The sequence below is a fragment of the Fundulus heteroclitus genome, unplaced genomic scaffold, assembly GCF_011125445.2.
Source record: "Fundulus heteroclitus isolate FHET01 unplaced genomic scaffold, MU-UCD_Fhet_4.1 scaffold_122, whole genome shotgun sequence".
Taxonomy (NCBI): domain Eukaryota; kingdom Metazoa; phylum Chordata; class Actinopteri; order Cyprinodontiformes; family Fundulidae; genus Fundulus; species Fundulus heteroclitus.
In genome coordinates this window covers 537,495-560,723 of record NW_023396534.1, presented here as the reverse complement: position 1 = coordinate 560,723, position 23,229 = coordinate 537,495, and the positions used below count along the sequence as shown (strand labels likewise).

The following is a 23,229-nucleotide window of genomic DNA, read 5'->3' as shown; positions in this document are numbered from 1 at the left end:
GTCTCCCATTAAAGTCAGGCAAAACAGCTTCCTGCTGCTTCCTCTGAGTACTTTCTAATTTGATAAAATGACATCAGTGATAAAATGTGTCTGATTCAGTCAGATTATTAAATAGTTCAGCTTTGATGCAGCAGATAATCCACTTGTAGAGTTTGATGATTGTGAAATAAAATAGTTGCTGATGTTTAGTCAGAGTGAATCAGTGTGAGTGGATGAAATGTTGCTCCATGGCTCCATCTAGTGGACTGATAGTAGAAGTACAGCAGCTGATGGCAGCTTCCTCTGCCTCTCACTGCTGTCTGACTGCATTCAACTGACACTGATATGAAGCAGAGAAGAAGAGCCAATCAGAGGAGGAGCAGCTGATCTTTTTCCAGCACTAATGATGTAAAGGATGATCAGAGTTGATGTGCAGATGAATGATTTGTGTTTCCTCTGCAGGTGAAGGTAGAAAGTGTGTGTGAGCTGATGTGGATGTGAATTCAGCAGCATGGATCAGTGTGAGGACAGAGAGGAGGGAGTCCCTCCCTCTAAAACCACTCTGTGTGGGGAAGCTGAGAGCCAGAGCCACGCTCAGAGGTGAGATCAGCATCTCTAAGTGTCCAGAGCCCTTTTCACACAGCGTTCTCACTATATCAGGCCAGAAGAGACCAAGTGGTCCTGAAGCTGCTGCTGTTCCTCTTTGCTGCTTCATCCAGACTGAACAGAGCAGCTCAGCATGGTACCAGTGGGTTCTGACAAACAGCAAGTCAGTGTTGCACAACCAGCTGAGTGACACCAGCCTGTTGCTTAGAGCTCTGGGTTCCAGCAGGACACATCTGGAAAAACTCACCAACTTCCAGAACATTTCCTGGATCTTGATGACCAACATGTGTTCAACATTATTCATCCTAGAAAGAAGGACGGCTGATCAGACATTTATGGAAGAATCTTTACATTTAGTTTCTATTTGAATACGACCCAGACCAACAGAACCAGATGGTGTCTCTATGTAGGTGTTAAAATAAGTTTTCTTTTGACAGGATTCCTGAAGGAATGACACATAAACATCAACCAGAACCAGAACCCAGCTGTGTGTCCTTTAAGAGCAACAGGTCAAAGGATGACTTCATTGACTTCAAATCTTCAGGACCTGCATCCTCAGAGAGGTGAGCTGTATCTAACTGCTGTAACTGTGGAAACTGAGTCAGTCTGAAATGTTTTTATTCCAACATGTGTTTAACGTGAGCTCAGCTCTTTTTCCCACATTTCTATGTTCATATGTGAAGCGGTGTGTGTTGGATGTTCTCCAGAATCACAGCAGTGAAAGTGGAAAGAATGGATGTTGTTGGAGGCGTCCTGGATGCTGCTACATCATGTTTAACAGCTCTGATCTGTTTGCTTTTGGGCCTCGTTGATTAGTCGCCATCATTAAACACTTTTCTCTGCTTAAAGTCAAAGATTTAGTTTGGACTGGAGTTCACTCTGATTGGTTCTCTGTGGTTCTGTAGAACCCGGTCCTAATCCTGTTCACCAGTAAAAGTCCCTGAACCTAAAGCTTTTTCATTATGATACAAAACATTATCATTCATTTAAATTAATTTAAGTTGCAGTAATCAATTCGACTAAAAATAAACGCATTGATTAGTTTTTCTAGATCATGCTGAGACATTAGTCCTTTAATCCTGGAAATATAACAGGCACAAATGAGTGAACCAGACCCAGGATGCAGTCCCCCCGAAGACTCTACGTACCATCGTCCGTTCATTCCCAAGTTATCCTCTGAGGTCACTCCTCGAAGTTCTCTGGGCACCCTAGTTCCAGCCGTACCATCGCCTTCATCAGGCGGTATTTCTGGTGGCTGTCTCTTAACAGAGACATAGCCTAGTTTGTTTGGGCCTGCTCTGTGTGTGCTAAAAACAAAGGTTCTAGTAGACCCCCTACTGGCCTTCTCCAACCCCTATACAAACCTTAGCCGCCCCTGGTCTCACATAGCCCTGGATTTTGTCACCGGCCTTCCTCCATCCAACCACAAGACAGTCATCCTCTCCTTCTTAGATCGGTTCCTCAAAACATGCCACCTGGTGGCTCCATCCAAACTCCCATCTGCACATCAGACTGCTGAGCTCCTTTTTAACCATGTGTTTAAGCTCCATGGCCTACCTATGGAGATTGGCTCTGACCGCTGCCCACAGTTTGTGTCCAAAGTCTGGTGTGACTTCTGTCAGTGCCTAGGAGCTATGGTCTCACTCACATCCGGTTTTAATCCCCAGTCCAATGGGCAGTGCAAGCGGCTCAATCAAGAGCTCGAGAACACCTTCTGCTGTCTCTTTTCCCATAACCCCAATTCCCGGAGTCAGCATCTTGCCTGGGTTGAATATTCCCAAAGCTCTCACATTTTCGCTGCTACCGGATTGTCCCCGTTTGAAGCATCTGGCCTATCAGTTTGGAGACATTGGCGCCTCGGTGAGCTGCTGCCTTGCGCAAAGTTACGCTACATGTAATTTAGGTGTAATTTACGCTACATGTAATTTTTTTTAAGGAACTTGTAAAATCAGGGGCTTCAGCTCAGACCCATTAGTCCTTCTCTCCCCTCTAAAGGAGCCCTTTACAGTCTTCATTTATGCATTTTCCCCACTGTTTATCCCTCACGCGCATCGCACAAGGGTAACGTCCAGCAGCTGGATCATACATAAAGATGCAGCCTGAACCCCTGCGTGGTTTAAGTGTTGCAGCTAAGGGGAAAATGTTGGACCGTATACGCTTGATGAAACCTAAGCATCATTCACAAATAAGACTAACCAACATGGATAGAATAATGATAATCTGTAGTGTTTTTATTGCCTGGATGTGAATTTGATAATTCATATTGTGCCTTTTATAATCAACTACAATACTTTCTTATAAAAGTCAGGAAACAAAGGTTTCTTCTTAAGGGTCGAGACAGCCATGCCCCCCGAAAATTAACATAATCTCAAAGTTAGTTTTTGAAAAAAAAAAAGAATATGCCTGGCCGGTTGCTTTTTATATCTACCGGCACACTCGGCCAGTGAATCAGGAAGGTAATTTCGGACACTGCCTGGGACCCTCTGCCAAGTATCTGTTCACCTCCTGGATGGCATCAGCTGTGGCACTTTAAGAGAATAGGTTATTGAGGGATCAGTCAAGTTTAAAGACACGAGATTATCCATTAGCCAAACATCCTCGGTCTGTTCAAACAACCCTGTGCTGATGTGTTAAATCTACAGTTTTAACCTCCTGACTGAACGATATTGTAACAACCCTTCTTTTCTCCGCTAACAAAAATAAAAAATCTCTATTTTCATGTGTAGATTGTTGGAAATGAGATGAAGTGGACTGAGTTGGCTCTCCCTGCTGCATACTCCCGACACCAGGGACAGCTATTCTGGCGTCGATAAAGGCCGGTTTACACGGCAGGAATTTGAGCCTGATATTTGCACGGATGCCCCCTTCAGAGAGGTGCAGATTATCGACACATCTCTTAAAATAATCTTAAGTGAATATCCTGCCATGTCTGATGTGTTAAGAGAGATCGTCCACTCAGGAGAACATCAGGGCCGTTTAGACCTCAAGATTTCCTGTCTGACATCTGAATGATCTTAAGCTAAATCTCTTCTTGGTGATGTGTTCTGCTTGTCGTCTGACTGGACACCACACACTGTATGACCAAACCTGTTTTATGTAGGATTTTTATGGTTACGTGTAGTTTTGCTCTGGCTCTGAAAATCAGCAGACTATTTTAAAATCCTGCCGTGTGAAACAGCTTCAACTCATCTGGCACCGCAGGTGTCATAGATGCACAAACTGGAGAACCAGTGCAGTGAATCCACAAAGCTTATTAACACTAGGTGGAATGTTTAGGTTTATATTTTTGTTAGGTAGAACACTGCTAATGGCTTGGCTATGCCTAGCTCACATAATAGCTGCAACGTGTTAGCTACCAACCATACTTCTAGCAAAAGAAAACCTTACCTTTCCATAAATACAGCTTTCTTTCTGCCAACTCTCATGCCTCTACATTTCAACCAACGTCTCAGTAGTTCCACGCTGTGCTTCTCGATTGAAGCATGTTGAAACAAAGTTCCTATGACAGCCTCATCTTCTAGATTTATTGGTGTCACATATGTTGCCATTTCTCAGTTTGTGATGTCCTTGTCTGACCGTCTTGGGAACTGGAGTTGATTTCTGGGGATGGAGCTAATCTGATTTATTTGAGAAATGCCCTATTGGAACGCGGCCTGCGTTTAGCAGCCGACACCGGTAGAACATGTGACGCCACAACCTTGGGCAGAAAGGAAAAAGGAAAGATTGTGTACCTTCCCTGAATGAAGATTATAACTATATCATGCATACTTTTCCATAGAGATCTCATCAAAATGTACAGAACTGTGATGTATTTGGTAAATATTGTTTTATATGGATGCAGAAGTTGTTGCAGGTTGGTGACATATATGGCTGCATTGTTGGCAATGGCAGCAAGCATAAAAGCATAGCTATATAACATGTTTCTGAAAACGTACTAAAAAATTCTCTGTGAAATTGATAAAGCATAATCTCCCTTCCCTGAATGAAGATTATAAATATATTACTCATACAATTCGCTACAGATGTCGTGAAAATGCACATAACTGCAGATGTTTTGCTTAAAAGTTGTTTGTTGTGGACGCAAATCTCTGAGAAATTCTGTGATGTAAGTACGAATCTTCGCTTCTTCTCGTCTTTCTTAGACAAAACACATTAAAATATTCAGCTGAACTAATGAATGAAAGATTTTCCACCATCCCTAGAAGAAGATTATGAAAAGTAATATACATACTTCTCGCTATAAATGTCTAAAGCGCATGTAAACACAGTTGTTTTGCTTAAAGGTTAACTCACCCCCAAATCATCTTTTTCGACAATGAACTGTTAATATGGTGTTCTTATAGTACTGTCTACATATACTGGTCATTAGGTTTTGAAAATGTAGTACATATCTGTTGAAAACCTGCTGTTGTGCCTGAAATCGTCAGTGTGGCGCTCTCCTGGGGTTAAACGTGGTCTCTCATTGAATTTCTGATTAGCATTGCTTTCGGCTGTGTCTTAATAAACTTGATGAACACGTGACCTGGTTGCAAGTAAATATGAATGAATAGGGCAAATAAGAGCAACACCAAGACTTAATGAAGCTCCATCAGAACCTCCTTGATGGTCCGAGTGAAAAGGACTCAGGATTCTTCTCCATGTCAGAGCTCAGCACTAATATCACCAAACTGTCCTCTCAGTCATTTCTAACCAACATGTTTGTCTCAGAAACACCTCTTTCTGCTCTAGAAACAAGGCTGGACTTTATTCAGGAGGATCAATGATCAGGAACATGATGGAGGATTGGATCGGTTCTGATGGGAACCATTTAGAACATCAAGTTTATGATCTGTCTGGTTCTCTTGTATCTCACAGCTTTTATTTTACAATCAGTCATATTTAAAAATATTTAAGTAAAATGCTACAAAATGTGTTTTAATAAGTTTTATTTTGCCAGGATCGTTGAGAGATTGACACATAAACATGAACCGGAACCAGAACCCAGCTGTGTGTCCTTTAAGAGTGACAGGTCAAAGGATCTTCCCATCATTTACTTCAAATCTTCAGGACCTGCATCCTCAGAGAGGTGAGCTGTATCTAACTGCTGTAACTGTGGAAACTGAGTCAGTCTGAAATGTTCTTATTCCAACATGTGTTTAACGTGAGCTCAGCTCTTTTTCCCTCATTTCTATGTTCATATGTGAAGCGGTGTGTGTTGGATGTTCTCCAGAACCACAGCAGTGAAAGTGGAAAGAATGGATGTTGTTGGAGCCGTCCTGGATGCTGCTACATCATGTTTAACAGCTCTGATCTGTTTGCTTTTGGGCCTCATTGATTAGTCGCCATCATTAAACACTTTTCTCTGCTTAAAGTCAAAGATTTAGTTTGGACTGGAGCTCACTCTCATTGGTTCTCTGTGGTTCTGTAGAACCCGGTCCTAATCCTGTTCACCAGTAAAAGTCCCTGAACCTAAAGCTTTCTCATTATGATACAAAACATTATCATTCATTTAAATTTTATCCACAATGAAGTAAGTAGTATTTAAAATTATTATTTTTTTGAGTTTGGAAAAATAAACCATTTATTCCACGTAGGGATCAGTGAATTGTCTTGAAAATGAACCTTTCGCTAAAACCTTTATCAGTGAACCTCTTTTTAAATGACTAATAAAGGATTTATTGACACATACAGAAAGAAATACACTCAAATGAGATAATCCACTTATTCTCCTTTAACATTGTGTGTCAAAACATCTAAATTGGACATAAAGGAAGGAGGCATGTGATGGTAACGATTCTCAGTCATCCAGGTCAAGATTAATCCAGAAAAAGGTTAAAAAACCAAACAGCTGGACTTCTATTCTGAATCTGTAGGTGTTCCCATCCAGGAAGCTTTATCAGTTTATTTAAACTTTATCTAAAAGTCTGGAGTAGTGTTGAGTTCTAAGTTGTATAAACCTGCTGGTGAGGCCTCATTAGAGCTTAGATTTACATGAGATCCTTCCTGCATGCAGCCATGCAGCTCATTGAAGAAGCTCCTGTTATACTAGCTTTTCATTTCCCTTTGGAATTAAGAATGTATTTTTATTAAATGTAATAAATAAGACCTGTCCATGGTGTACCCCGCCTCTCGCTGGAGATAGGCACCAGCAACCCCGCGACCCCCTGAGGGATTAAGTGGGTCAGAAAATGGATGGATGGATGAATTTAATAAAAAATTATAAAAATTAAATTTACTTTACAGTGATAATGTTATTTCCACACAATAAGTGATTAAAATGTATCCTTAATTCGAAATGTCCGATTAAACGTGTCAAACACAGATTTATCTGTTCTAGCAGCTGTGGAACTGACAGCAATTCCACTTGTTACAGTTTCTGCTGTTTGCTGGTTTGAAGTTAACATTAAAGCATAATCCTGATAATAAAGTTATACCTCCAGCTATTTTACACATTTAGCATGTAATGCCGGTTATTATTCTCAGACATTCATCAGCCTAAGACAAAAGCACAGATTCTCCTCCAGACTCCCAGTGGTAGCTGGGAAGCCTTCACACAGACACCAATGAGAGCCACTACCACTATGTTTATATATTAGTGTTAAGTTAGACGTAACGCTCTCCTGACAGGAATTAAATAGATCCAGACCTAGTATGGGTAAAGGATGATTTTGAGATATATCTGCTTGCACATTACTAAAAGCTGTTTAAAACCCACCTTAGAAGTCAAAGATGGAAAATCTAGTTGTCTCACATGAATTTGGCCAAATTCAAAAACTAGACACACACTCCACTAGACAAAGGCTTCTCCACCCATCTAAATCATGGAAATCAGCTGTTCTAAACATTTTCATAACCACGGGCGTATACATTCAAGCATCAGTCATGCAGACTGTTTCTGCAAGCTTCTTCTTATGATTTTCAATAAAAGTTTTGAAGACAGTAGGTCTTTAGTTTACCCTTGGTTAACAGCTCACAATCCCCATATTAATTGAAGAAATTCCCGTATTGAGACCTGGAGCTCCAGTTGCCTGGCTTTTTGTCTTCAATCGTCCCTCCCTCATTCTTCGGCTGGTCCTGTATCCCTGAGGTCCCCTTTGACCTGTCCCATGTTCCACCCGAGTACCACGATCTTCAGCGGGTATTTAGTAAAGACCTGGCCCTTAGTCTTCCGCCTCACTGTCCCTATGATTGCTCTATTGATCTTCTCCCAGGGGCCCCTTTGCCGTCAGCTCCCCTTTATAAACTGTCCCAGTCTGAGCAAGGGGCCATGGAGAAAAATATAAATGATTCCTTGAAGGCAGGCATTATTGGACTGTTATCTTCACCACTCGGAGCGGGATTTTTCTTTGTTTTTTTTGTTTTTTTCCCAGTGTCCTGTCTAGCAATGTGGCAATAAAAATTGATATGTTAATGCCAAATAGAGCTCGACAGATTTTGCTTTCACAAGTGGAGCAAACAGCTTTCGCCATTATGCTCCGCTTGATTTGTGCACGTAAATAGCTTTATTGTGATTCCTGCAGGGAGAATTTCAAATTATATGGACACTACAATGGGAAAGTAGGAGAGTAAAAGAAAAACAAGAAGAGAAAAAAAAGAAAGAGAAGAGGTGAAAGAAAGAAGAGATAAAAGGAAGAGAATGATAAAATGTCCTCTGTCTGCTCCATCACCTGGAAAGAGACACAAAAAGAACAGCACAACCGACAGACATAAAGCAACAGATACAATCGAGTAACACCTTGATACCATTGCTAAATCATATGTATTATTATTTAAGCTGACATGTGTAATGTGATACCTAAAAAAGAAAGTAAAAGAAAATAAATAAATAAATTATAGCCTTTCTGTATATAAGTGAACATTTAATACCTGGGACCCAGCACCTGTGGGAGTTTGTGAGAGTGCACTTGTTTAGGTGAAAATTATCCAGAAGGAAATAGTTCGATAGTGTTTGTGGAGAACCGAAGACCCACCTTCCCCGAGCACAGAGGCAGGAGTCAGGGGACCCGTAACCCCGGACTCCCAAAGGGGCCCCCAAAGCAGTGCGCCTTCATGGGCCTTCACAGGAAATCTGCAACCCCCCACACCCCCCCCCCCGGGGAAAGAGGAGAGACGACCCCGAGGAAATCCCCCAGCCACCGCAATGCCGACGCCCCCAAGAGCCGCGGGGAAGAGCCCGTGGGCTCCGCCGGCAGCCGGCCACGCTGAAGTGGTCCTGGTTATGGGCCCTGGGGGCCAGAGGCCCCAGGGGCGCCCCGCCCCCGCGGCAGGGGCCCCGGCCGCCCCCCGGGGGGCCAGGCCCCGCAAAGCCACCGCCGGGAATGGGCCGGCACCCACCCGGGAACCCGCCCCAAACCCGAGGACCGTCAATGCGCCAGAAGGCCAAGGCGCCCGCCAACGCAGCGGAGGAGGGCAGGACGTGGGGGATGGGCTCCGCACCTATCGGAGACTTGAGATGTTCTTGGGAGACGGAGCGGACCGGGCCCGTACCTGGGGGAAAAAAAAAAAAAAAACTCATTCACACCATCCCTCCCTTGTGCCCCACTCGCCACACTCCGTCTCCGTTTTCTTCCGCTTATCCGGGGTCGGGTCGCGGGGGTAGCAGCTTCAGTAGGGAGGCCCAGACGTCCCTCTCCCCAGCCACTTGGGCCAGATCCTCAGGAGGAATCCCAAGGCGTTCCCAGGCCAGCCGGGAGACATAGTCCCTCCAGCGTGTCCTGGGTCTTCCCTTGGGCGTCCTCCCGGTGGGACGTGTCCAGAACACCTCTCCAGGGAGGTGTCCAGGAGGCATCCTGACCAGATGCCCGAGCCACCTCAACTGGCTCCTCTCGACATGGAGGAGCAGCGGCTCTACTCTGAGTCCTCCCCGGATGACTGAGCTCCTCACCCTATCTCTAAGGGAGAGCCCAGATACACTACGGAGAAAACTCATTTCAGCCGCTTGTATCCGGGATCTCGTTCTTTCGGTCACGACCCAAAGCTCGTGACCATAGATGAGGGTAGGAACGTAGATCGACCGGTAAATCGAGAGCTTCACCTTTTGGCTCAGCTCTCTCTTCACCACAACAGATCGGTACAGTGCCCGCTTCACAGCAGACGCTGGACCAATCAGCCTGTCGATTGGTGGTCTCGTATTTGGAGGCATTGATTTTCATCCCGGCCGCTTCGTCCAACTCTCACTGGAAACTAGTCCGACTTTCTGCCGGCAATGTGGACCAGACTCTGATACCGGTCGTACAGAGACCTATTAAAGGGTTTGGTACTCCATACTTCTGGAGTACCCCCCTCAGGATCCCCCGGGAGACACGGTCGAATGCCTTCTCCAGATCCACAAAGCACATGTAGACTGGTTGGGCAAACTCCCATGCCCCCTCCAGAATCCTGCTGAGGGTATAGAGCTGGTCCAGTGTTCCACGGCCAGGATGAAAACCACACTGCTCTTCCTGAATCCGAGATTCAACTATCTGATGGACCCTCATTTCTAGAACCCCTGAATAGACCTTAACAGGGAGGCTTAAGAGTGTGATTCCTCTGTAGTTGGAACACACCCTCCGGTCCCCCTTTTTTTAAATAGGGGGACCACCACCCCAGTCTGCCAATCCAGGGAAACTGCCCCCAATGTCCATGCAATGCTGCAGAGCCACGTTAACCAACACAGCCCCACAACATCCAGTGCCTTAAGGTACTCAGGATGAATCTCATCCACCCCCGGGCCCTTGCCACCGAGGAGCTTTTTAACAACTTTGGCAACCTCAGCACCAGAGATGGGAGAACCCGACCCAGAGTCCTCAGGCTCTGCTTCCACAATGGAAGACGTGTTGGTGGGATTAGGGAGGTCTTCGAAGTATTCCGCCCACCGAAACCCGACGTCCCAAGTCGAGGTCAGCAGCACACCACCCCTACTGTAAACAGTGCTGGTACTGCACTGCTTCCCCCTCCTGAGACGCCGGATAGTGAACCTGAATCACTCCAAAGCCATATGGAAGTCTTTCTCCATGGCCTCTACGAACTCTTCCCACCTCCAAGTTTTTGCCTCGGCGACCAGCCGAGCCGCCTGCCGCTTTGACTGCTGGTACACATCAGCTGCTTCCGGAATCCCACAGGCAAAAAAAGCCCGGTAGGACTCCTTCTTCAGCTTGACGGCTTCGCTCACCGCTGGTGTCCACCAGCGGGTTCGAGGGTTACCGCAGCGACATGCACCGACAACCTTGCGGCCACAGCTCCGACTAGCCGCCTCAACAATAGAGGCGCGGAACATGGTCCATTCAGACTCAATGTCCCCCGCCTCCCTCGGGACGTGTTTAAAGTTCTCCTGGAGGTGGGAGTTAAAGCTCCATCTCACAGGGGACTCTGCCAGACCTCCCCAGCAAACCCTCACAGTACGTTTGGGCCTGCCCGGTCGGACCGGCTTCCTCCCCCGCCATCGGAGCCAACTCACCACCAGGTAGTGCTTGGTGGAGAGCTCCGCCCCTCTCTTCACCTGAGTGTCCAAGACATGTGGCCGCAGATCAGATGAAACGACAACAAAGTCGATCATTGAACTGCGACCTAGGGTGTCCTGGTGCCAAGAGCACATATGGACACCCTTATGCTTGAACATGGTGTTTGTGATGGACAATCCATGACGAGCACAGAAGTCCAACAACAGAACACCACTCGAGTTCAGATCAGGTGGGCCATTCCTCCCAACCACGCCCCTCCAGGTCCCCCTGTCATTGCCCACGTGAGCATTGAAGTCCCCCAGCAAAACGAGGTAGTCCCCAGGAGGGGCACTCTCCAGTACCCCTTCCAAGGACTCCAAAAAGGGTGGGTAATCTGAACTGCTGTTTGGCGCATAAGCACAAACAACAGTCAGAACCCGTCCCCCCACACGAATGCGGAGGGAGGCCACCCTCTCGTTCACCGGGGAAAACCCCAACGTGCAGGCACCGAGATGAGGGGCAACAAGTATACCCACCCCAGCTCAGCGGCTCTCACCAGGGGCAACTCCAGAGTGGAAGAATGTCCAGCCCCTCTCAAGGAGACTGGTTCCAGAGCCAGAGCGGTGCGTCGAGGTGAGTCCGACTATCTCTAGTCGTAACCTCTCAACCTCGCGCACGAGCTTAGGCCCCTTTCACACCAGAGAGGTGACATTCCACGTTCCAAGAGCCAGCTTCTGCAGCTGATGTTCGGAACGCCAAAGTCACCGCCCTCTACTGCTACCCGTTGCACAATGCACCCGACCCCTTTGGCCCCTCCGACAGGTGGTGAGCCCATCGGAAGGGGGACCCATGTCGCCTCTTCGGGCTGAGCCCGGCTGGGCTCCATGGGCAAAAGCCCAGCCACCAGACGCTCGCCAACATGCCCCACCTCCTGGCTTGGCTCCAGAGTGGGGCCCCGGTGACACGCGTCTGGGCGAGGGAACACGAGATCCAATAATTGTACTCATCATAAGGGGCTTTTTGGGCTGCGCTTTGTCTGGTCCCTCACCTAGGACCTGTCTGCCTTGGGTGACCCTACTAGAGGCTTAAAGCCCCTGACAGCATAGCTCCTAGGATCATTGGGACACTCAAACCCCTCCACCACGGTAAGGTGGCAGCCCAGGGAGAGGCAGTTCAAGACCCACTTTTTTTTTTCTTTTTTTTACCCCCCAGTGTCCTGTCTAGCAATGTGGCAATAGGAATTGATGTCTCAAAGGCAGATAGCTCGACAGATTTTGCTTTCACAAGTAGAGCGAACAGCTTTCACCATAGTGCTCCGCTTGATTTATGCATGTAAATAGCTTTATTGTGATTCCTGCAGGGAGAATTTCAAATTATATGGACACTACAATGGCAGAGTAAAGGAAGAACAAGAAGAGAAAAAAAAGAAAGAGAAGAGGTGAACGAAAGAAGAGATAAAAGGGAGAGAGTGATAAAACGTTCTCCGTCTGCTCCATCACCTGGAAAGAGAGATGCAAAAAGAACAGCACAACCAACAGACATAAAGCAACAGATACAATCAAATAACACCTAGATGCCATTGCTAAATCATATGTATTATTATTTAAGCTGACATGTGTAAAGTAAAACCTGAAAAAAGAAAGTGAAAGAACATAAATAAATAAATAAATAAATTACAGACTTTCTGTATATAAGTGAACACTTAATACCTGGAACCCTGCACCTGTGGGAGTTTGTGAGAGTGCACTAGTTTAGGTGAAAATTATCCAGAAGGAAATAGCTCGATAGTGGTTGTGTAGAACCAAAGGCCTGCCTTCCCCGAGCACAGAGGCAGGAGTCAGGGGACCCATAACCCCGGACTCCCAAAGGGGCCCCCAAAGCAGGGTGCCCAGGAGGGGCCGACACAGGATATCTACAACCCCCTCCACCAAGGAAAGAGGAGAGACGACCCCGAGGAAATCCTCCAGCCACCGCAATGCCGACGCCCCCAAGAGCCGCGGGGACGAGCCCGTGGGCTCCGCTGGCAGCCAGCCCTGCTGAAGTGGTCCTGGCCATGGGCCCTGAGGGCCAGAGGCCCCAGGGGTGCCCCGCCCCCGCGGCGGGGGCCCCCGGCAGCCCCCCGGGGGCCAGGCCCGCGAAGCAGCCGCTGGGAGTGGGCCGGCGCACACCCGGAAACCCGCCACAAACCCGAGGCCCACCAATGCGCCAGAGGGCCAAGGCGCCTGCCAGCGCAGCGGAGGAGGGCAGGGCGTGGGGGGATGGGCTCCGCACCTAGCGGAGACTTGAGATGTTCTTGGAAGACGGAGCGGACCGGACCCGAACCTGGAGAAAAAAAGAACAAGGAAAACTCATTCACACCATCTCTCCCTAGTGCCCCACTCACCACACACAGATTTACAAAAAAAGGACGCTGTACACACATTCCCACATAACACTCGCATCCAACACTCACAAGAGGGGGGGTCACCCCAATTCAACTATACGACTGCTTGTGCCCGACCCCCGGCCCCGCCCCCGGACCAGACGCCCCCCGGACCAGGCCCCCCAAAGATGGGAGGCCAACACGACCCGTACGGGCCACCCAGCCAGAACCCCCCTCAACCCCTAAATACCTAATAAACCCCCTCCCTCCCCCACCCTACCCTAGCCACCCCTGCCCCCAACCCCTCCTGGGGGGAGCGGAGGCGTCAGCCCCAGACCTGGCAAGCCGCTGACTGCCCATAGCAGCCCCCCGCCAAGACCCCGGACACAGTGGCCCGCACCTCCTCCAGGCCCCAGACTCCTTGCCGCCATCGGAGAACGGGGGTGTGCAATAGACCCCGATCCTCCCTACGCCCGCTCAGATGTTGTGTTGTTGCATGTTGTTCTCAAGTGTGTTTAAAACTGGGAGCGCCGAAGACGGTGCACGGCACAGCCCACCCCCCCTCCGGAAGGAAGCTGGTGTCAGCGCACCCCCTCCAAGCAACTGCCTTGAGCCCTCAATGGCTAAGTGCGAGAGGAGGTGAAGGGAGCCGTCCGGGGCGAGGCTCACACAACATAAGCCCCCCCAGACGTCTTCCTCCCACCCCCCATACCATGGCCTACATGAGTGTGCGTTGTGAAAATGTTTGGAGTGAAAGTGTCTAAACTGCATGATAAAATTGGGGAGAGGGACATCACTAGAAAGTGGTAACCTCCATTAACGCCCCCTCCCCAAGGACCTACATGTGTGGCGGCGTGATGGAGCAGGCAGAGGGAGGAATCCGGAGATGGGGAGCAAAAGACTGGGAAGCCATCCCAGGGAGCCAGCTCCCCTACTGACTCCAATAGGCACCCCCGCTCCCCGAAAGCCCCACCCAGAGAAGGGGGCCTCGCCAGCGGCACCACCGTTTCCCGGGGCCAGGGAGAGGCCGCAGGGCCCGCCAGCCAACCACCCACCAGGACTAACACCTCCATCCCCCCAGCCCACCCACCAAGCCTACTGGCTTTACCACCCCAAAAAAATAAAATAAACTAGAAAATTTCGGAAGAAATTTTGCAAGGCGCCTGCCTCGTGGTACCGTCGAAAATACTAACAGGAAGTAACACTGTGAATTTCAGGTTCCTACGGTCTTCACAGCCCTCGCAGCGGCCATTGAAATGTGCCATGTTATGTCAATGGACGTCCTAGGAGCCTCTTGCTAGCAGCGTTGTCATGGAGACTCACTGACAGCTGCAGCCCTCTCTGTCTGTAAAGGCAGAAGAACCCTGGCTAAGCAGAAGTTGGTCGGACCTTCCTAAAGCTACTTCCGGTTAGCAACATGCTAACGGTTAGCCGCTAGCATGGTTGTGTTCAGTGTCACCGGGTGATGTTACTCTGTTAGTTTGGTTGAAATCCTGTACTGAGAAGTGCCTAAAAAGGGAAAAAATCCTAAAATTCACCAAATCTGTCAAACCGAAGTTTGTACAAGCTTCCTAGAGCTACTTCCGGTTAGCAACATGCTCACCGTTAGCCGCTAAGATGGTTGTGTTTGGTATCACTGGGTGAGTGTACTTTAGTTTGGTCCAAAACCTGTACTGGGATGTGCCTCAAATAGGGAGAAAATACATTGTTTATAACGTTGCCATGGTAACTCAAAATGGCAGGTGTTACAAAAGAAATACTTCACGGGATCAGCACACATGTTTTGATATACACACTGTGAAGATTATAATACAAAACTCTTAGTCTCCCACACCAGGTTTCGATCCCATGACCTCTTGCATGCAAAGCCTGCACTTTCCATCTGAGCTATACTGTGGCCATGTATGGGCATGCATTTCTTGGACCATAAAGGGTTTGGTCCCCCATTGAAAAGCATTAGATGTTTGACACCTCATAGCTTGGAGATGCTTTATGTGACGTAGCCCAAATGTCTTGTGGAGCTTTCTCTCTAAAGGAAATACAGTCTCTGTGAAGCAGAAGTTTGTACAAGCTTCCTAGAGCTCCTTCCGGTTAGCAACATGCTAACAGTTTGTGCTCTGTCAGTTTGGTCCAAATCCTGTACTGGTAAGTGTCTCAAAAAGGGGTGCCAATACTTAATGTCACCAAACCTCACCAAAGGCCACGGCTCAAATTGGCCTCCTTTAGCAACTAAGCCTCACCAAATGTGGGCCCAGAACTCAACATTTGACCAAAATGGTGTGTAGCGCCATTTCCCACAGGTGGGTGGTGCTGTATTGGCCAATTGGGTCGTGTCTGGGCATCATGCCAGGTCCTGTTGGAAGCAATGGCCCAATAGGAAAGCATGTGAAATCCAAAATGGGTCAGAAAAGTTACACATGGCTGAAAGTCACTTGAAAATTTTAAAATGTTAAGAGGAAGTGAATTTCAGATTCCTACATTAATCACAGCAACTGCAGTGAGTGTCGAAAGTTGCCATTCTATCTCAATGGAGCCTCTCCCTCTGGCTGGCAGAGTTCCGTCGTCATGGAAACTCACTCACACCTGCAGCTGGCCTGTCTACTCAAGTGCAGACACTTTGCGTCAGACTCTGCCTCATTGAAATAGAATGGAGAACATAGCCTCGCACAACACTTCATATCTCCTGATCCGTAAATGGTAGAGACGTAATTTTTTCTGCGTTTATTTCGTAACGGATAGGGGAAGAAGACAAGCTATTGGTGTTTATTGGAAAAAGTTTAATAAAGGCATAAAAAATTATGATATAAAGGGGATTTTTATGGAATTTCAGAAATCCTCTAAAAACGGTCCCGAACAAATCGCTGTAGCTGAAAAAGTATAAGGGATATCAAAATAATTATTTCACCGTGAGTATCAGCAGACTTTTGAGGACTATGGTGCTCATTTTTATGTTTGTACAAAAATCGGTGTAGGCACAGCGACAATGTAAAAAAGTGGAAGATGTGGGAAAATGCAGCTCCAAAGCGTTTTAAGAATTTTGCATATTCGCTACTCCCGAACAAATTGTACCTGCGGCAAAACCGTAACAGTTATCCACAAAATTCCTTTTTTGTGAGTGCCAGAAGGGTCTGTACATGCATGTGTGAAAGTCTCATGCCTGTATATAAAACGGTTCAGAAGTAGCAACGATGGGAAAACATGTGATGTTTTGGATTTTCAGGTGTCATTTTTCAAAACCGCTCCAAAGGGAAATGAAGGGGGGAGCTCTGAGGTGATTTGCGAAAAATCTATAAATGCTACACCAATGAGGGTTACATTTCCTGAATCCTGACAAAAATGCCTACGTTTTGATGTATAATTTGTATACGAAGAGTGAAAATTGAGCGAGTAGGCTGAAGTTGTTCGGAGTTCTCTGGCGGTTGGAGAATTCCGTCATTGACTTTCATTATAAACAATGATTTTGCTAATTTTTGGACATGAGCTTTGAAGAGTAAATTCACTTCTGAGTAGTTCACAGATATATCTACAAACTGGAAGTTAAACGGTGTTCGTAGGTGAAAGCATGGTGACACAGTACAGCGTTGAAAATGGTAATTTGGAGGCTTTTTTGAGGCTTTCTTTCTACCCGACTCCATTCATTCCTATGGGTTTTTTGGGGGTGGTTTTTCGCTAATTGCGTTGCCATGGTAACTCGAAAGCCCAATAAAAGTAATAGCACACATCTCGTAATCGAGCTGCACATTTTGATACCTATATTGTGGGGGTGCACGCTACGGTTTGGGCCGCATTAATCGTGACGGAAGATTAATTAAGAATAATATATAGACACCTTTAGAGGTGCATAGTAATAGGTGCCTCCATGCATTTGCATGGCATCGCTATGGCAGGTGCCTAATAAATAAATAAACAATTAAGAGGGGGGGGACCCCCACACGAGCCATCCCAAACCCCACCCCCCAAGCGAAACCCGCACCGGGAGACGACACAGACCAGGACCGGGACAAGGGGCAGGACACAAGCCCACCAGAACATCCATTTCACCCCCCCCCCCCCCCGTAGATTTAATCCCTCCCCAACACTAACATTCAAACAACTCACCATACATTCGACAGTACACATCCAGGCTGGGTGAGTCCCTACTACCCCTCCTTCCCCTCCCCCCCCTAGCAGAGTGCCAATCAAATGAAGGAAAAAAGCATCTGCCCTGAGATGTTAATGTTCATGCCCCCTACCAGCTCAACAGGCCCCAAGGCCCCCCAGTGCACCAGAGGCCCCGTGCAGGGGGCCACCAGAGTCCGGGTTTGGGTCCGGATTCGGTTCCGGTCCGCTCCGTCTTCCAAGAACACTCGGGCGCGCGCCGGCCCACACCCCAAGCAGCACACCCCCCGGAACCGGAACCCCGAGGCCCCGAGGCCCCGTCGGGGCCCCTGCCCGAGGGCGGTGCGCCCCAGGGACAGCAGGCCCCCAGACCCACCCCGGCCCCACCCAGTGGAAGCACAGCTACCAGGTCAGTAACCCACGTCCGTCACCATGCAGCTCCCCAAGAGTGCCGCAAGCGGTTGCTGTAGGCTACCCATAGGCCTCCCAAGCCCTTCCCAGATGGGGGCAACAGACCCTGGAGTCAGACCCACCAGGCGCCACACTCCGAGTGCCCCCAGAGCCCCAGGAACCCCTCCATCCAGCCACTGCGCCCTGCAGGAAGCAACCCACCGCCCCCTATTCCACTAAGTGATGGTGTTGATCAAAGGAGCCCAAAGAGATTGTTCAGATGTGGATGCAGATGCTGTCTCAAGATTAATATGATCCAACAAAAGATCTCTATACTGAATGATACTGAGATTTTCTTTACTTTTCCAATTTATGAGGATAGTTTTCTTTGCGATACATAATGCAGTGAAAACCATGTAAACTATTTCTTTTTCCAGAGGGCTTTCCTCAAAATTACAGAGCAAGCAAACTGATGTGGAAGGTGCAATTTTACAGCTCAGGCACTTTGATAAGTCCTTACATATCTGTGTCCAGAACCTCTGGACTGGTGTGCATAACCATAACACATGAATATAATTATCAGGATGATTGCCTATGCAGTGTGGACAGATATTAGATTGTGCCAAACCCATCTTGAATAATCTTTGTCCTGTGTAGTGTACTCTGTGAAGGATTTTGTATTGTATTAGTTGTAAGTTGGTGTTTCTAGTCAAGAAAGTTCTTAGACATATCTGAGCCCAGAATTTTTGTTCAAAGGTGACTGATAAATCCTCTTCCCATTTCAATAGGAAGAGATATTGACTTATTGATTTTAGTCAGTGTCCTGTATGATTTAGACAGTAGTTGGGGGGGGGGGGGGGGGGTTAAATCTAGGAACTCTAATATATTAGTTGGGATTTGTAAACCACCATTAATATGCTTAAATTTATTTCTAATTATAGATTTAATTTGTTCATATTCCAAGAATTTATTTTTACTAATGCCATATTGCATATTTAGTTTAGCAAAATTGATGAACTCGGTTCCGTCAAGTAGATGTTCCAGATATTTAATACCTTTATTCTTCCAGTATGTAAAGTTTATAATTTTATTATTTTGTAGGATACCAGGGTTATTCCAGATAGGTGTACGACTGCATGGGATAAGGGATGACTTTGTCATTTTAAGGAACTCCCACCATGCTGTCAGAGTCAAACTAATGTTGATATTTTTGAAGCATGTATGCCGTTTTATATTTGAGCTAATAAACGGCAAATCTGAAATCATGACCCACTTTTTAAAATGTCTACTGGGTGGTTCTGGTTAGGTTAGGGTAATTTTTTCTGTTTTAAGGACTTTTACTGAAAAGCTCTTGGTGATTTAATCTGTGAAAATTGCAGGATTAATATTTACTTCCTTCCTACTTGTTCTGGTTCCTCCACAGAGTGGACCAGCAGAACTCAGAGGTTCCCAGAGGTCCATCTACCCAGCAGCATCAAACCCAGCTGGACTCCATATTTATGGTCTGTACATGTACAACAACTACTTTTCCATCGGTTCTGTTCAGTCGTCTCCATGCTGGACTTTGTGGACCAGTGGACCGTCAGGCTGTCCAACATGGTTCTGATGTTTGGATGCATGATCTCCGTCTGATGTGTCCTTTATGTATTATTCTGTTCCAGCTGCTGGAGGACAACATTGTCACTTTTGTAAAGAAGGAGCTGAAGAAGATCCAGAAGGTTCTGAGTCCAGATGACCCAGATTGCTCAGAGAGTGAGAGAGATGATGAGGAGGTGTACGAAGGTGAGGATGAAGAGCAGAGGAGGAGCAGCAGAGAGACAGTGATGAAGATCACTCTGAACTTCCTGAGGAGGATGAAGCAGGAGGAGCTGGCTGACCGTCTGCAGAGCAGTAAGAGGATTTCTCCAAAGATTTAACCTGATGGATAAATCACACATTTACTGATGTCTGAAGAGATGGAATCACATTTATTCACATCATCTTCAGAAGATCATTTTGGTTCCTTCCTGATTTCACTTTTTGTGTTCATTTAGAACATCTTGCTGCAGTTTGTCAACATCGACTTAAATCTGGTCTGAAGGAGAAGTTCCAGTGTGTGTTTGAGGGGATCGCTAAAGCAGGAAGTCCAACCCTTCTGAACCAGATCTACACAGAGCTCTACATCACAGAGGGAGGGACTGGAGAGGTCAATGAGGAACATGAGGTCAGACAGAATGAAACAGCATCCAGGAAACTACACAGACCAGAAACAACCATCAGACAAGAAGACATCTTCAAAGTCCCACCTGGAAGTGACCAACCAATCAGAACAGTGATGACAAAGGGAGTGGCTGGCATTGGGAAAACAGTCTTAACCCAGAAGTTCACTCTGGACTGGGCTGAAGACAAAGCCCACCAGAACATCCACTTCATATTTCCATTCACCTTCAGAGAGCTGAATGTGCTGAAAGAGAAAAAGTTCAGCTTGGTGGACCTTGTTCATCACTTCTTTACTGAAACCAAAGAAATCTGCAGCTTTGAACACTTCCAGGTTCTGTTCATCTTTGATGGTCTGGATGAGAGTCGACTTCCTCTGGACTTCCAGAACCAGGAGATCCTGACTGATCTTACTGAGTCCACCTCAGTGGATGTTCTGCTGACAAACCTCATCAGGGGGAAACTGCTTCCCTCTGCTCGCCTCTGGATAACCACACGACCTGCAGCAGCCAATCAGATCCCTCCTGAGTGTGTTGGCATGGTGACAGAGGTCAGAGGGTTCACTGACCCACAGAAGGAGGAGTACTTCAGGAAGAGATTCAGAGATGAGGAGCAGGCCAGGAGGATCATCTCCCACATGAAGACATCAAGAAGCCTCCACATCATGTGCCACATCCCAGTCTTCTGCTGGATCACGGCTACGGTTCTGGTGGACGTGTTGAAGACCAGAGAGGGAGGAGAGCTGCCCAGCACCCTGACTGAGATGTACATCCACTTCCTGGTGGTTCAGACCAAAGTGAAGAAGGTCAAGTATGATGGAGGAGCTGCAACAGATCCACACTGGAGTAAAAAGAGCAGGAAGATGATTGAGTCTCTGGGAAAACTGGCTTTTTATCAGCTGCAGAAAGGAAACCTGATCTTCTATGAATCAGACCTGACAGAGTGTGGCATCAATATCAGAGCAGCCTCAGTGTACTCAGGAGTGTTCACACAGATCTTTAGAGAGGAGAGAGGGCTGTACCAGGACAAGGTGTTCTGCTTCATCCATCTGAGTGTTCAGGAGTTTCTGGCTGCTCTTCATGTTCATCAAACCTTCATCACCTCTGGTGTCAACCTGATGGAAGAAACACAAACATCTAAGAAGTCTTTATTTTCTAAGAAACCTAAACTAAAGTCTCTTCATCAGACAGCTGTTGATCAGGCCTTCCAGAGTCCAAATGGACACCTGGACTTGTTCCTCCGGTTCCTCCTGGGACTTTCACTGCAGACCAATCAGAGACTCCTACGTGGTCTGCTGACTCAGACAGGAAGTAGCTCACAGACCAGTCAGGAGACAGTTCAGTACATCAAGGAGCAGATCAGTGAGAATGTGTCTGCAGAGAAAAGCATCAATCTGTTCCACTGTCTGAATGAACTGAATGATCGTTCTCTAGTGGAGGAGATCCAACAGTCTCTGAGTTCAGGAAGTCTCTCCACAGATAAACTGTCTCCTGCTCAGTGGTCAGCTCTGATCTTCATCTTAGTGTCATCAGCAGAAGATCTGGATGTGTTTGACCTGAAGAAATACTCTGCTTCAGAGGAGGTTTTTCTGAGGCTGCTGCCAGTGGTTAAAGCCTCCAACAAAGCTCTGTAAGGACACAGATTGTTTCTGCTTTTATTTCTGATAGTGAGAAATCTGCTAATGAGGTAAATATTGATTCATGTTGCTTCAGTTAATTTATAATGAACCAGTTCACAACAAAAGGCAACATAAAGACGTGTACAATCAGACAGATCCATCAATCTTTCCAAGGAGGACACTGGTGACTGTAAAGAAATCAACAATATTTCTGATGAATTGCTTAATTGCAGATTTTTCTCCCTGTCTCCTCAGACTGGGTGGCTGTAACCTCTCAGAGAGAAGCTGTGAAGCTCTGTCCTCAGTTCTCAGCTCCCAGTCCTCCAGTCTCAGAGAACTGGACATGAGTAACAACAACCTGCAGGATTCAGGAGTGAAGCTTCTCTCTGCTGGACTGGAGAGTCCAAACTGCAGACTGGAAACTCTCAGGTACAAAGTTCTCCATCCTGTTGAAACCAGATTTCTGTCCATTACTTGCTTAAAACATGATGGGCAAGTTAGTTTAGAGTTGGATTTGTTAATTTTCCTGTGACCATTATTCCCCATGAATACAAACCAGGTACAGACTTTGCTTGTAAGATTGGTTCTCAAACTTTTGCACCACCTTTAAAAAATGAAACATTTTCAGTAAAGCTGCCACATGGCGAGTAAATCTTTGTACCAAATAAAATAAAAATAACATAAAAATATCAAAGCCCATCTAGGCTGCGGACGATCCTTTCACAGCTCTGTCCATCCAAGCTCTGTTCAGCTTCTTTCACATCTTCTGTGGAGAGCGGCTCCCAGATAAAGCCTTTAATCAGAACCAGTCAAGGCTGCACGTTGAATCCGAAAACAGATCTGCTAACCAGATGCAGTCTAAAATGCCAATTAGTTTGTTTATAAGTTTCGTTCTTATTTATTCTGCTTTTAAACTATGTGCGCTGTGTTTCTGTGCCTCAACTGCTCCTTTATCCTCCCTTTCCTCAGACCCAGGTGCTTGCCAGCAGCCAGCCTTCAAAATGTGAATCACTACGTTTTAATGTCCTTCCACTCCCAGTTAAAGTCAATAGGAGAGTCAGAAGCTGTGTTTCATGCTGTTTTGGTTTTAACTACACAGAACCAGTGGCGCCTCGGTGGGCTGCTGCCTTGCGCTTGAATTAAGGTGCGCAAAATTATGCTACATGTAATTTAGGTGTAATTTACGCTACATGTAATTTTTTTAAGGAACTTGTAAAATCAGGGGCTTCAGCTCAGACCCATTAGTCCTTCTCTCCCCTCTAAAGGAGCCCTTTACAGTCTTCATTTATGCATTTTGCCCACTGTTTATCCCTCGCGCACAGCGCACAAGGGTAACGTCCAGCAGCTGGATCATACATAAATATGCAGCCTGAACCCTTGCATGCTTTAAGTGTTGCAGCTAAGGGGAAAATGTTGGACCGTATAGGCTTGATGAAACTCTGCATCATTCACAAATAAGACCAACCAACATTGATAGAATAATGATAATCTGTAGTGTTTTTATTGCCTGGATGTGAATTTGATAATTCATATTGTGCCTTTTATAATCAACTACAATACTTTCTTATAAAAGTCAGGAAACA

At 46.7% G+C, this 23,229-nt stretch overlaps 1 protein-coding gene and 1 long non-coding RNA gene across 2 annotated transcripts in view; one reads left to right on the top strand and one right to left on the bottom strand.

Annotated features, from left to right (window-relative positions):
- Positions 1–23,229, bottom strand: part of LOC118558327 — a 254,277-nt gene that overhangs the window by 42,048 nt on the left and 189,000 nt on the right. The window lies entirely within an intron of this gene.
- Positions 548–19,287, top strand: LOC118558319. Its single transcript, XR_004928307.1, has 3 exons — positions 548–579; positions 1,023–1,148; positions 19,256–19,287. It is a non-coding gene; the product is annotated as an uncharacterized LOC118558319 (long non-coding RNA).